A 12,170-nucleotide genomic window follows, 5' to 3' on the forward strand; every position below is an offset into this window, starting at 1 on the left:
CGCCTCTGTAGCGGCTATACTTCATGTCGTGTATTCTACTGCCCCCTAGTGATCCTTTTATGAGTTCACCATAATAGGTTTTGATGCTGAAATTTATTAACTCACGAAGATTGTTCTGAAAAGGAGAAAATTATTTGATGAGCAACAGTTCTGTGGGCAGAAGTATCTTGTTGACATTAGAGGTCAGATGAGAATGGCTAGACAACCAAAATATGCAGAAGAGCATCTCTGATTGCACAACACTGAAATCTGCAGCAGCGGAAGATCACATCTGCTGTCAGCTAAAAACAGGAAACGTAGTTTTTATCAATTCATGAAATTGAATATTAGACAATTTAAAAAAAAAAAACGTTGCATGATCTGATGGATCTCAATTTCTGCTGTGACATTTGGATATTTGGACCATAATTTGGCATCAGCAACATGAAAGTGTGGATCCTGCTTTGTATTAGATGTTCAGGCTCCTGCTTGTGGTGACCTTAATAGCATTTGGCCCATGTTTAAACATGGATTTCTGAATACTGTTGCTGACCATGTCCATACTTTTATGACCAGATGTACCCATCTTCATATGAGTGTTTCCAGCAGAATGATACACCATGTCACAAACCTCAGCTCTTCTCAGACTGGTGTGTTTGAACATGATAATGAATTCCCTGTAGTCAAACAACCTCCACAGTCTCCAGATCTCGATCCAGTAGATCTCCTTTGGGATGTGGTGGAACCAGAGATTTGTATCATGGGTCGTGCAGCCAAAATTTTTTTAAAAAGTGTGTGATGCTGTTATGTCATTAATCTCTGAGGAGAGTGTGTTCACCACCTTGTTGAATACACTAGTAAGGTGGGCATTGACCTGAATGTAAAGTTTAAGTACAGAAAATACTAAATGTATTCAGTTTCATAATTTAATTGATGATTTAATTTAGCAGCAATAGTTAGCAATAGGCCACACAATGTGTTAGGAAGTGAATAAAATGAAGCACGCACATAGGAAACTCATATTTTTAATCAAATATGTACGTATCCATGTAGTTAGTATAAAAATATTCTGAATAGTTATACAAATTACATTTAAAGTGTTGCATCAGAACATAGTGAAGACTGTTGATAGGCTGTGTGATCTTGTGAACTTACAAATTAATAATAATAATAATGGATTGCATTTATATAGCACTTTTTGGGACCCTCAAAGTGCTTTACAATTCCACTATTCATTCACACACTGGTGGAGGCAAGCTACAATTGTAGCCACAGCTGCCCAGGGGCAGACTGACAGAAGCGAGGCTGCCGTATCGCACCATCAGCCCCTCTGGCAATCACCAGTAGGCGGTAGGTGAAGTGTCTTGCCCAAGGACACAACGACCGAGACTGTTCAAACCAGCAACCTTCCGATTACAAGACAAACTGCCAGCTCTTGAGCCACGATCGGCAAATTAAAGAAAAGGGCAATAAAGAAAAGCTTTAAGGTTTTATAGCAACAAAGCAAATATGCACAGTGCAACTTCAGATTAACTTGTGATTAAAGTTACATCCTTAAACCTGGTGTGCATTATACTGCTTTGAATCTGAGTTGTCAAGATATTTGTCACACACACACACACACACACACACACACACACACACACACACACACACACACACACACACACACACACACACACACACACACATGTATATATTCAAATACGGACCAGACACAGTCATCTGACTGCCTACAAATCTGCGGTAATGAGAATAGGAGTCGTGTAGGGTGGTCTGCTCCAACATGGGCGCATTGACAAACCTGGAGGTCTGTTGGCCATCACGTCTCACTTCGGTAAGGTCAAAGCACCTTCAATTCTGACACGTTCAAATGCACAAATTATGACTGTCAAATCCACAAGTTGTGCATTAGGTACTTCCTTTGGCCTGTCTGAACCCTTGGTATGTCCAAGAATGGTCTGAAATACTGGTAAGTTATTTTCAAGCCCACAAGAGGGATAAAATATACCATTGAAAAAAAAAACAAACCCCGAAACACTGCTGCATATTAAATGCATGTGTTGTGTTTAAGGTTTCTTACTCTGAGTGTGACTGGGCTGACAATTGCACCAAATCTATCCCCATAGGATGTCCATTTCACACTTTGCCTCTCCAAAACATGAAATGGACACGTATGCAGAAGTTGCATTACTCCATGCAGTAAACTGCAGTAACAGCAGGGTGGAGATAATATATTTAAAGCAATGAAGTTGGTAGTAAGCAAAAAATGTATGTAATACATTCCAGGGTCCTTAATCATCAGAAACCATTAAGCTAGGTGGCAAATGTGCATATACATGTAAATGTGTTACAGTTTTTTACAGACGCTAGGACACATTTCTCAATACTTAGGTCACGTTTGCAAAACTCCTCACACAGTGAGCACAACAGAAGTCTATGTGGGCTAAACTGAGGATCAGTTATCATTGTTTTGGCACAAAATGCATTCAATGACTACATCTCTCAAATTTCATGAATTATCTTCTCACTCAGACACAACAACTGCCAAAAATCTTTGTACGGACAGGACATTTTGCATGTGCTTACATACTGTTTTCAAAACTGTTAAACTTATGGCCAAAACAATAACACAATGCAAAACTTGAAAAGACAGCAAAATTCAACAACAATATTTTATTGAAACATATTTTAAATCTAAAAATGCAGTTTAACCAGCCACAGCTGATTCTCATTGTAGATGAACATCTACACAGGTGTTACTCCTTCAATTTTTCAACTCCTTCAATTCTGGCATGCCAGAAGATTCTTTCCTAGGTGTATTGCCCTAGATGACATAAGATGTGATGTGGATGAGAACCTGTGGCCAAATGGAGAAGACCGAGTAGATTAGCATTACTATTGTATGTGTATCAGTGGATGGTGTGTATACAAATTCTTGTATTTTGGGATTACTTAGTGCAAAAAAAAAAAAAAAATACATAAACAAATATTAACGAATTCTGCATGATGTCTGATTCATTCCAGTAACATATATTGAAATTATAAACAGAGATGTGTCCTTGTTTTACACAAGAAAACACTGTGTAATGCTACATGTTGTTAGTGTTTTTTAGGTCATTGTTTTGTGGGTGACAAAGTGTGTTTGTCGGCTGTCAACCTTTGCTAGTGTTCTGGAAGAATGAGGTTATTTGAGACCTGAATGAAGTGTTTTGGTAGTTGTAGTGCATTTTGAATGTGAAATGAACTGCTTTGCCAAGCTGACGGTCAGTTAGGAGGATTGTGTGAAGAGTTTTGCAAAAGTGACCTAAGTATTGAGAAATGTGTCCTAGCGTCTGTAAAAAACTGTAAAAGTGTCGGTTTAAATGCTTCCCTGTGTTTATTTTCATGTTGGTTTAAAAAATATATCTCCCTCTGCTGTTACTGCAACTTACTGCAACTTTTTCATGCATGTCCATTTCACGTTTTTTAGAGGCAAAGTGTGAAATGGACACGGTGGACCGGCATGTCTATTATATGCCTTGCTGTGATATTGGGTTGCTCATTCATACAACATCAAAGTAATAGATGAGCATTCAAACGACAGAAAAGTTTCACCTTTTTCAGTAGAAATTTCTTCATTTTTTATTTTTATTTATTTATTTTTACAGCTGGTCCATATAGTTTAAAAAACAAAAAACAAAAAAGGAAGAAAATAATTTTAAAAAAGGAAAAGCTAAGCAAAAACTTTCTTTTATTATTAGAGCACAGTGAGCTACTTTTTCACACTTTTACACATTTCTTACCTACAATTTAGTCCCAAAGAGTCGTGCTGTCAGACTTCTTCTTCTTCATCATATAGAAAAACTGAGACGAGCTGCTGAAATAGAACCTTTTTCTTATATGAAGATAATTAAGGGATTTAATGTGTAGTTAAACTTCTTTACACTGGCAGAAAGGGGCATTTCACTGGTCTGGCCCACTTAAGGTCAAAGTGAGCTGTATGTGGCCCATGATGTAAAATGAGTTTGACATCCCTGGTGTAGAGTCTTTATATGCCAGTATAAAGTACACTGAGATGACTATTGTGAACGTGCTATATAAATGAGATACATATCAAAGTTTAATCTGAGATAATCTACAAGGAGAATCTGACGATTTTACAAGCACTCCAGTTATTCACAGCACATACAGTATGCACATAGATAATAGAAACACTCTGTATGCAGCACAAAGACAGGTCGCAGAGTCAAAGCAACAGAAAGCAGAACAAGTAAGAAAATGTTGCAAGTTAAAAACAACGTTGGTGTTAAGGGGTCATATAGCACAGGGCACTTTTTAAAAAATAATATATATATATTTTTAAAATAATCAAAGGTAATTTGGAAAATAATACGGTAATCATTCTTTCCACGAGGGGGTGGTAAAGACACCTAAATGCTGTGAAGAAGAAAAAGAAGAAGAAGAAGAAGAACTGATGATACTGGTGGGAGAAGAAGTGTGGGATACAAGAGCATGAGTTTGAACTCTGCAGGGAGCACAAAGTCAACTTGTTTCTTCTTTTGGAAGACTCTTGTTTACTTTGAATCTAATACTAGAATCACAAGACATTTTTATGCTATGTTGATTCATCATAGGGTACTTTTTTCATATTAACAGTTATTGTGAAATTGCAGATAAATAAGTATCAGTATCAGATTATGTTCTAACTCTTTCCCTCTGGTACGGGCCACAAGCACAGTTTCTATCCATAGGTCGTCACCCTGATGAACACTTAGGACACTCACATTTGCTGTATATTCTGCTTGCACACATACATATATATATATATATATATACACATACATATACATATATACACATATATATATATATATATACATATGTATATATATATATATATATATATATATATATATATATATATATATATATATATATATATATTAGGGGTGCAACGATACACAAAATTCACGGTTCGGTTCGGTTCGATACTTTGGTGTCACGGTTCGATATTTTTTCGATACAAAAAAATGTTCATGCATTTTTAATTTGTCATTTATTAAAATTATAAATATATATTTTAACTCAAAAGTACAGTTTTTAAATTTAACCCTAACCCTTGTGCGTGTTTTTTATTTTGACAGCGAATGCGCACCTGCGGACCACTTATGTGCAGCCCTGGTTATTTAGCTCGTCATATCGCAGCCACAGAAATTATTTTGTCCATGAAACCATAAAGCTGCACTTTCTTTTTGCCTTATAGTCTGATTTGTCATAACTTCTCCGTTTTGTGGTAAGCTTTTCTTTGGCTGTCACTTCTTCACCCTGACCTGTCTTATTTGGCTCAGCAGAACTGAAATGCTTTTACACGCTCACTCACATAAGCTCAGCGATTCTCTGCACGATCAACCTCTCACATGTGTAAGCTGCGGGAGATTTCACTTGTCATGTTTGCATAGTAAGCTAACGATTAATAAGACGATGTCAGAGGAATTGGTGCACAAATTATCATCACTCACAGATCAGTGCTGTCGCTCTCTATACACAGTTCGCACGATTGCAAAGTGAAAGCAAAAAAACAAGCGCAAATTCAAACACGACTTCAATATGTCACATATTGACAGTGGCTCACCGATGCCAATGACATAATTACCCAGCTACATTTCTGAAAGAATGCAAAAGCATTGACATATATTTTTCCTACAATAGCCCGACGGGCAGGGAAGAGAAAGATTTTGGTAGCCCGACTGAAAAAAATCGCTAGCTCCAGGACGTCGGGCTAGCGATATTGCAAGCCCTGTATCTGATTGAGGAATCACTCATCTTTGGAAAAGAGAGTTTATTACAGAGAAATGGCTCTTTCCAAAATAAAAGCTATACTATCCGCTTCTTCTGATTTTATCTGTTTTGATTTTATATACTGTTGTTTGTTTGTTTGTTTGTTAATTAGTTAGTTAGTTTATTTGCTTGTTTTATTCAATTTTAAATCATGCTTTTTATTTGTTCTTGTTTCTAATGTCTCTGTAAAGCACTTTGAATCACCTTGTTGTTGAATTGTGCTATACAAATAAACTTGCCTTGCCTTCTTCTGGGCTATATTCTCAGCAGCATAAGGAGAATCATGTGCTAACAGCTGTCTAAATGACTCGGCTAAAGTTAGTAGCATGCTTGCTTTTTTTTGTCTGCTTCCACTTGTCTTTGCACTAGGATGATGTCGGCGTAAATGTGCAGTCATATTCGTTGTGTTCCCACTAGTGCTTTCAGGTTAATCTCGTTGAAATGACCTTAACGCCACAACACGGCAAATCTCCGTTAACGAGCTACCGCCGATCACTCCGTGCATGGGGCTAGATGGCCAACACGTTAACGAGCTAACTGCGCTAACACACTAGTTCACACCAATGTAATTGAGCATTGCATGGCACATCCAACATACTGTTTTACTTTAGTCCATGACTCGCTTACCTTCAGGGTCATACGTCACATGAAAACCAAAATAATTCCAAACGCCAGATCTGAATGAGGTTCAATTTGCCTGTTGCAAGTAGAGCTTAACTTCTGTCTCGCTAGCTTGCCCTGCGCTCTTCCTTCTGACTATGCTGTCTGTGTTGAGCGCTCAGTGGATCTGCGCTCGACAGTGCAGCCTAGGCGGAGTAGTCGAACACAGATTCACTGAGCGCTCAACACAGACAGCATCGTCAGAAGGAAAATTGATAAAATAAATTACAAATGTTGTATTGTTCGATACATATGCGTACCGAACCGAAAGCACTGTATCGAACGGTTCAATATCGATACGAATATCGTTGCACCCCTAATAAATATATATATATATATATATATATATATATTTGCTGACAGGACTATTGTAGTCAACAGGGCAGATAATGGCCACTATCGATGTTTGACCGATATACTTTTGCATCATTATGTTCCTTCATTACAAAAATGTCTATAGGGCTAAATATTGAAAACACTGTAACAAAAATGATTAGAGGAAGCTAAGCAAATATAATAATAAATTATCATGCCATATTTGACCTCTGACCTCTGCTTCATGGTCAGTAGATTGATATGAATGTCAAATAGCTATATAGAGATAATTAAAATGACAATAAGGTTTCAGACTGACAAGAACATGTTGGCATGGGGTATTTTTTCGGTATAGTTAAATAATTTTATTATGATTTTGTTATTTGTGTTACAGTAACCGGATTTAACAATTTCAATATATGTACAGTGTTCCAAGTATATATATTTTTGGGAACAAAATAAACTTGAAATAAAAACAAATAAAAAGAATTGTGCTTAAAATTACCGGTATGTCAAGTATAGTAAAAACGATTTTAACAGGGCAAATAACAAAAGCCTGCATTTTGCACCCATTTTTATTGCGATACAAACTGTGTATGTTAAAAACAAATAAACCCAGAAAAAAAATGAATATATACAAAATACAACACTATTCCTTTAAAAGTAAATTCTACCCAGAGAGTGAGCTGCGTTGGTAGAGGTTTCTGTCTATGTGTTCATGCTCTCTGTTAGATCATCTGATGCTCACCCTTTATGCTTTTTTTGTTGCTCCAGTTTTTCCACCTCATGTTTGATCTTTTACCATGTTTGCTTCTTTGTACTTCAGTTTAATTTCTACAAAACTGGTTTTTATCCTCTCATGGGTTTTCCTGTCAGTTCTTTTTTTAAAAAAAAAAAATTTTGATTGCTTAATAAAGTTCCATTCTGGGGTTGTGTGGGGATTTTAAAGAAAGCTCACACCCAGCTTAGAATTTTTTTTTCTTTTTATTTGCAAGTCATGTATCATATAGTGGAATTTGTAAAAGCCCCTGAGACTTATTCTCACTCCTCATCCAGGTGCAGTGGAAGCACATATGAAATCTGAAGTATTTTGACTTGGAAAACAACTTGGAAGCATTTAATTATACAACTGGCCACTAACAGTGTCATTTCCTAATATTTAGCATGTAATTATTCTGAATTTATTAAGTTATTAGGGGTATGGTCTATGTTGTAGAGCATATTTTGAGGTGCAGGCTTTAGTCTTAGGACATGCTATATAATAATAAAGCCTGGATCCTTAATACAGTAACCTGTAGTTACAATATGAGAAGGGGAACATTGTTTTTCTTTAAAAGATAATCAATACATAAAGAATGCTTAAAATGTTTACAGTTCGAGATCCTACGTTTGCTGACATTGAGTTTGTACAATTCTTTCTTCAGTGTTTCCTGGATCAGTGATTGTTCCACAGCTTCAGTGGAGATTATTTCCAGTCACTTGTTTTAATAAAAGGTGTTTTCCCCTGGATTCAGTTCACTGTCTTCCACCAATTTACACATGATACTCCATGACAAAAAAGAAATATGTTTTTGGAGTGTTTTATAAACTGATGAGGGCTAATGTGCTCTTGGGCACTTTTGGTATTTGACCAGTTTTCTTGTAGATCTGTGCATAAACACTGTCCTTGCTTCAAGATCTAACCACAGTTTTCTCAGACTTGTGGCTTAAATTCCAATGATCACACCTTCAACTGTGAAGTCTGCCTAATTATGTCTGGTGATTTCAGCTGGTCACTGGCCTACAGACCATTAATAGGCTCTCTTCTGAATGCTTTCAATCTTTCAGTTTTAATAAATCCATAAAACATATTTTTGTTTAAACGTTCTTTATAGATTGATGAGAAAAAAAGGACCTCAAAACTTTCTGAATGAACTTTCCTTTTTGGTGATTGTGGATGAAGGGCTAGTTTTACTTTCATCTCTGCAGCGTTTTTTTTTTCCAAGTCAGCTCTGGCTTATCCAGATGTTTTGCTCTGCAGTCACTGACCTCTGTGATGAGTCATAGGTTTCCTTCTAGACTGTGTCAATGCACAGTAGAACAGTGCTTTTGTGTGGTTTTGCCTTGCATTTCTGGTCAGCCAATGTTCACTTTCATGTGCAGGTATTTCATTGTATTGTTAGTTAGCAAGAACTGTAGCTCTGACTTTGACATTTAAATGTTATGGACAACTATTCCTTCACAAATGAAACACTCTGCTGTAGCATCTTCATATTACCTTGATTATGTTTTTCAGGATATTCCCAGTACTTATGTATGTCTCTATGTGGCCTTTAGTGAGTGTACTAAAAGAGTACTTAAGTATATGGGTGCTCCGTTGTTTACATATTGAAACAGCTCTTAGTTAAGTTGAGCAGGGGGCTTGTGCTTGAAAAAACGACCAGAAATCCCTTGGGAGATATTGACACAGAGATGGGAGTGCAGAGCAAGAATCAGATTATGCAAACAGGAGACAGTGCAAGCTTCTTTTTTTTTTGTCTTCCATCATTACACTGTAGGTAATGGATGGGTTTGCAGTGCTGACAAAGAACCCAAGTCTATTTTGGAAGTGCTGCATGTTAAACTTTATGGAGGCATAGCAGAGAAGACTCATTCTGCATTCCTTTTTAACTAACAAGGAAATGTTGTCATAAGCAAGGTGAGAACAAAAAAAAATCTATGCCACTGTTGCACACGCAGTTTCTGGGTGTATGACAAGTGTTCGCAAAGACGTAACAGGTGCTAGAATAAGGTTTTGCTCATTGAGTTTTTATATTAAATTCCACACTCAGCATCAAGATCTGTGTTACCTTCTTACAGAATGAAGCTGAAGCAAAAGTCTGTGTGCATCTCTACCAACAGGCTTGTGATGTCCAACCTTTCTGTCAAGGATCACTGGTGATGAGTGTTGTGTTTACAACTCTATCCAAGAGACCGAAAAGCTGATTTTTACAGTGGAAGAGCCTCTATAGTCTCCAAGACCTTAGAAGATGGGTCAGGTTAGGAGTGTTACCAGGAGCATTGCTCTTGTTTTGTTTGGCATTCACAGAGTTTGTGCAAAGTGAATGCAAGCTGCTGTGAAAGCACTCCCAAAGGACAGACTGCCAGCACTAAGTAATGCCTTTAGACATCCGAGGAAGAACATTCAGTAAAAAAAAGCCTGAATTGCTCAGTGCACAAAACCTCCATCATAAAAACTTGCTCTTTCACAGTATGTTGAAAACATGCAAGTTTCTTTTGTTCCTCCAACATAATGGTGGCTCCTACCAACTTTATTTTGCAGTTTTGGGTCCAGGCAACTTCATCTTCTTCATTAAAGGGAAATTCAAGTTGAAGAATTGCTATTTTAACATGTGAAAGAAATTGAACATGCATTGCAAATGCTTACAAAACAGAACTTCCAGGGAATGTTCCAAGTGTGGGAGGAGCACTGGGAGCTGTGTATTTGTGCAAAGAGGGAGACTACATCAAATGAGCGGCCGAATTTAATTCCACTGTGGTTTTTGCTTTTTATGTGTGCAGGCACATAGATTTTAAAATATTACCAAAAATAAAGAACAGTGCCACTATAGGTGTGGTGTCTCAGTCTTGTAAAAGATGACATGCATCCTGGCAAAAAGAAAATACAAATGAACCCATGTGTCAAAAAATACTGATACTGAAATGCTGATATGACAGAAACACATTTAAAAAAAAAAAAACTAGGATAAAATGATAAATAAAAAAAAGAAATTAATCTTTTAAATTAAGGAAAAAATGACTTTGGAAACACTCATACAGCACACATAAACACTGAACTCTGCAAATGATAAGAAGTGGGAATAGCTATAAAAGATCAGCTATTAAATAAAAGCTTGCAATTGTTTGCAGCAGTTCAGTCTGCAAACACCCTCAGAATGATGGTTGTGGGAATGTGACAGTGCACTCTAGTGGCTTAGTACCTGAAATACAAGCAGAGGGCAAAGTGGAATGAAGGTGATACAGTGCCACGAATGTGACAACAAGAAATTTGGGTTAATGAATGGGACTGATAAAATATTCATTATTAATATTGCATTTACAACTGTAATCATGACAGCCGGTGTCATCTAACCCCAACGAAGCAGAGATCCGATTTTAACTTCTGATTTTAAGCCAGAGTTGTTTGATGCCAGACCCTAATTAAACATTCACCACAGTATTGTCACACACTGAAAGTGTGTGTGATTTATGTCTAGTTTACCTGTGACACATTTCTGGCTACCAGTATGCTCAGATTATGCCATGATCAGTTTCTAATGAGGAATATGTGTTTACAATCAAGAATCGTTGCAGGGAGTTGTCCTGGGTGTTCCTGTTTTTTGTTTAGTGTGCGGGCCCTCAGACAGCATTGAGGAAATATTTTTCTGTGATGTGGGTTTCAGTGATACGCCCTGAGGCAACTGCGCAGGCAAAAAAAAATACGGAATGAGGCAACTGTGGGTTAGACTATCACTTCATTTCAAAGTGCTACAAGATCATACAATAAAATATACAGACCAGCCCAGCACACTAGTCACGCATGTTTTTCTTTCAGCCTTTGCACACTCAATAAGAAATAAAATACCAAGTCTCACCTTTAATTAGAGTCAGCCTAAATCAGGGGTGTCAAACTCACGTTAGAGATGTGGTCCAAGTCAATAAAACAGTTGCTCAATAACCTAAAGGAAACTTCTTTGGGTTTAATGAAACCACTCATTTACGAAACAGGTGATGAACAGCTCGTGATCACTTAAGAAATTGGAATGCGCTTTAAACAGTGCACATGTATATTACAATTTTCACATCACAGCAAAGCTGCAAAAGCCAAAAGAGAAAGAAAGAAAGAAAGAAAAGAGAAAGACAGAATAAAAGTACAAGTACTTGCGATTCAAACAACTCTTCAAGATCTAAAAATGCTGTCCTTTAGATACATTTCCACCCCTGTGTAGTAACACTGGAGTCCTCAAACGAGGAATGGGAGTCTATTTTATTGAAAAATTTTATATTACGGACTTCTCTGTTAATATGACAATTTGAAAAACCACCCAGAGAGCTGGACTGGACCTTTGAGTTGGCCCACATGCCATATGTTTGACAACATCCTTTTTAGGTGTGTGTGGGTTATAACTCTCTTAGGGAAATGTCAATAGTTGCTGACTGGCCAAAAATTGGGTTTATTTAAAGAAAAACTAGAAACTGACAAATGAGGTAGTCCTGTACATGATCAAAAAATCCATCAAAGATAACTGTGGTTTATTTATAGCTTGGGTATATATGGATTCAAATAGAACTGACACACTGCTGTTTACTGATGTTGGGAACAAACGGAATGAATGGAGAGATGTATGGGAGGCAGCCTGTGTGTTCAAATTAGCTAC

The sequence above is a fragment of the Diplotaxodon limnothrissa genome, linkage group LG7 (genome assembly GCF_057381915.1).
Source record: "Diplotaxodon limnothrissa isolate DT_005_m linkage group LG7, D_limnothrissa_male_GT1.1, whole genome shotgun sequence".
Lineage (NCBI taxonomy): Eukaryota > Metazoa > Chordata > Actinopteri > Cichliformes > Cichlidae > Diplotaxodon > Diplotaxodon limnothrissa.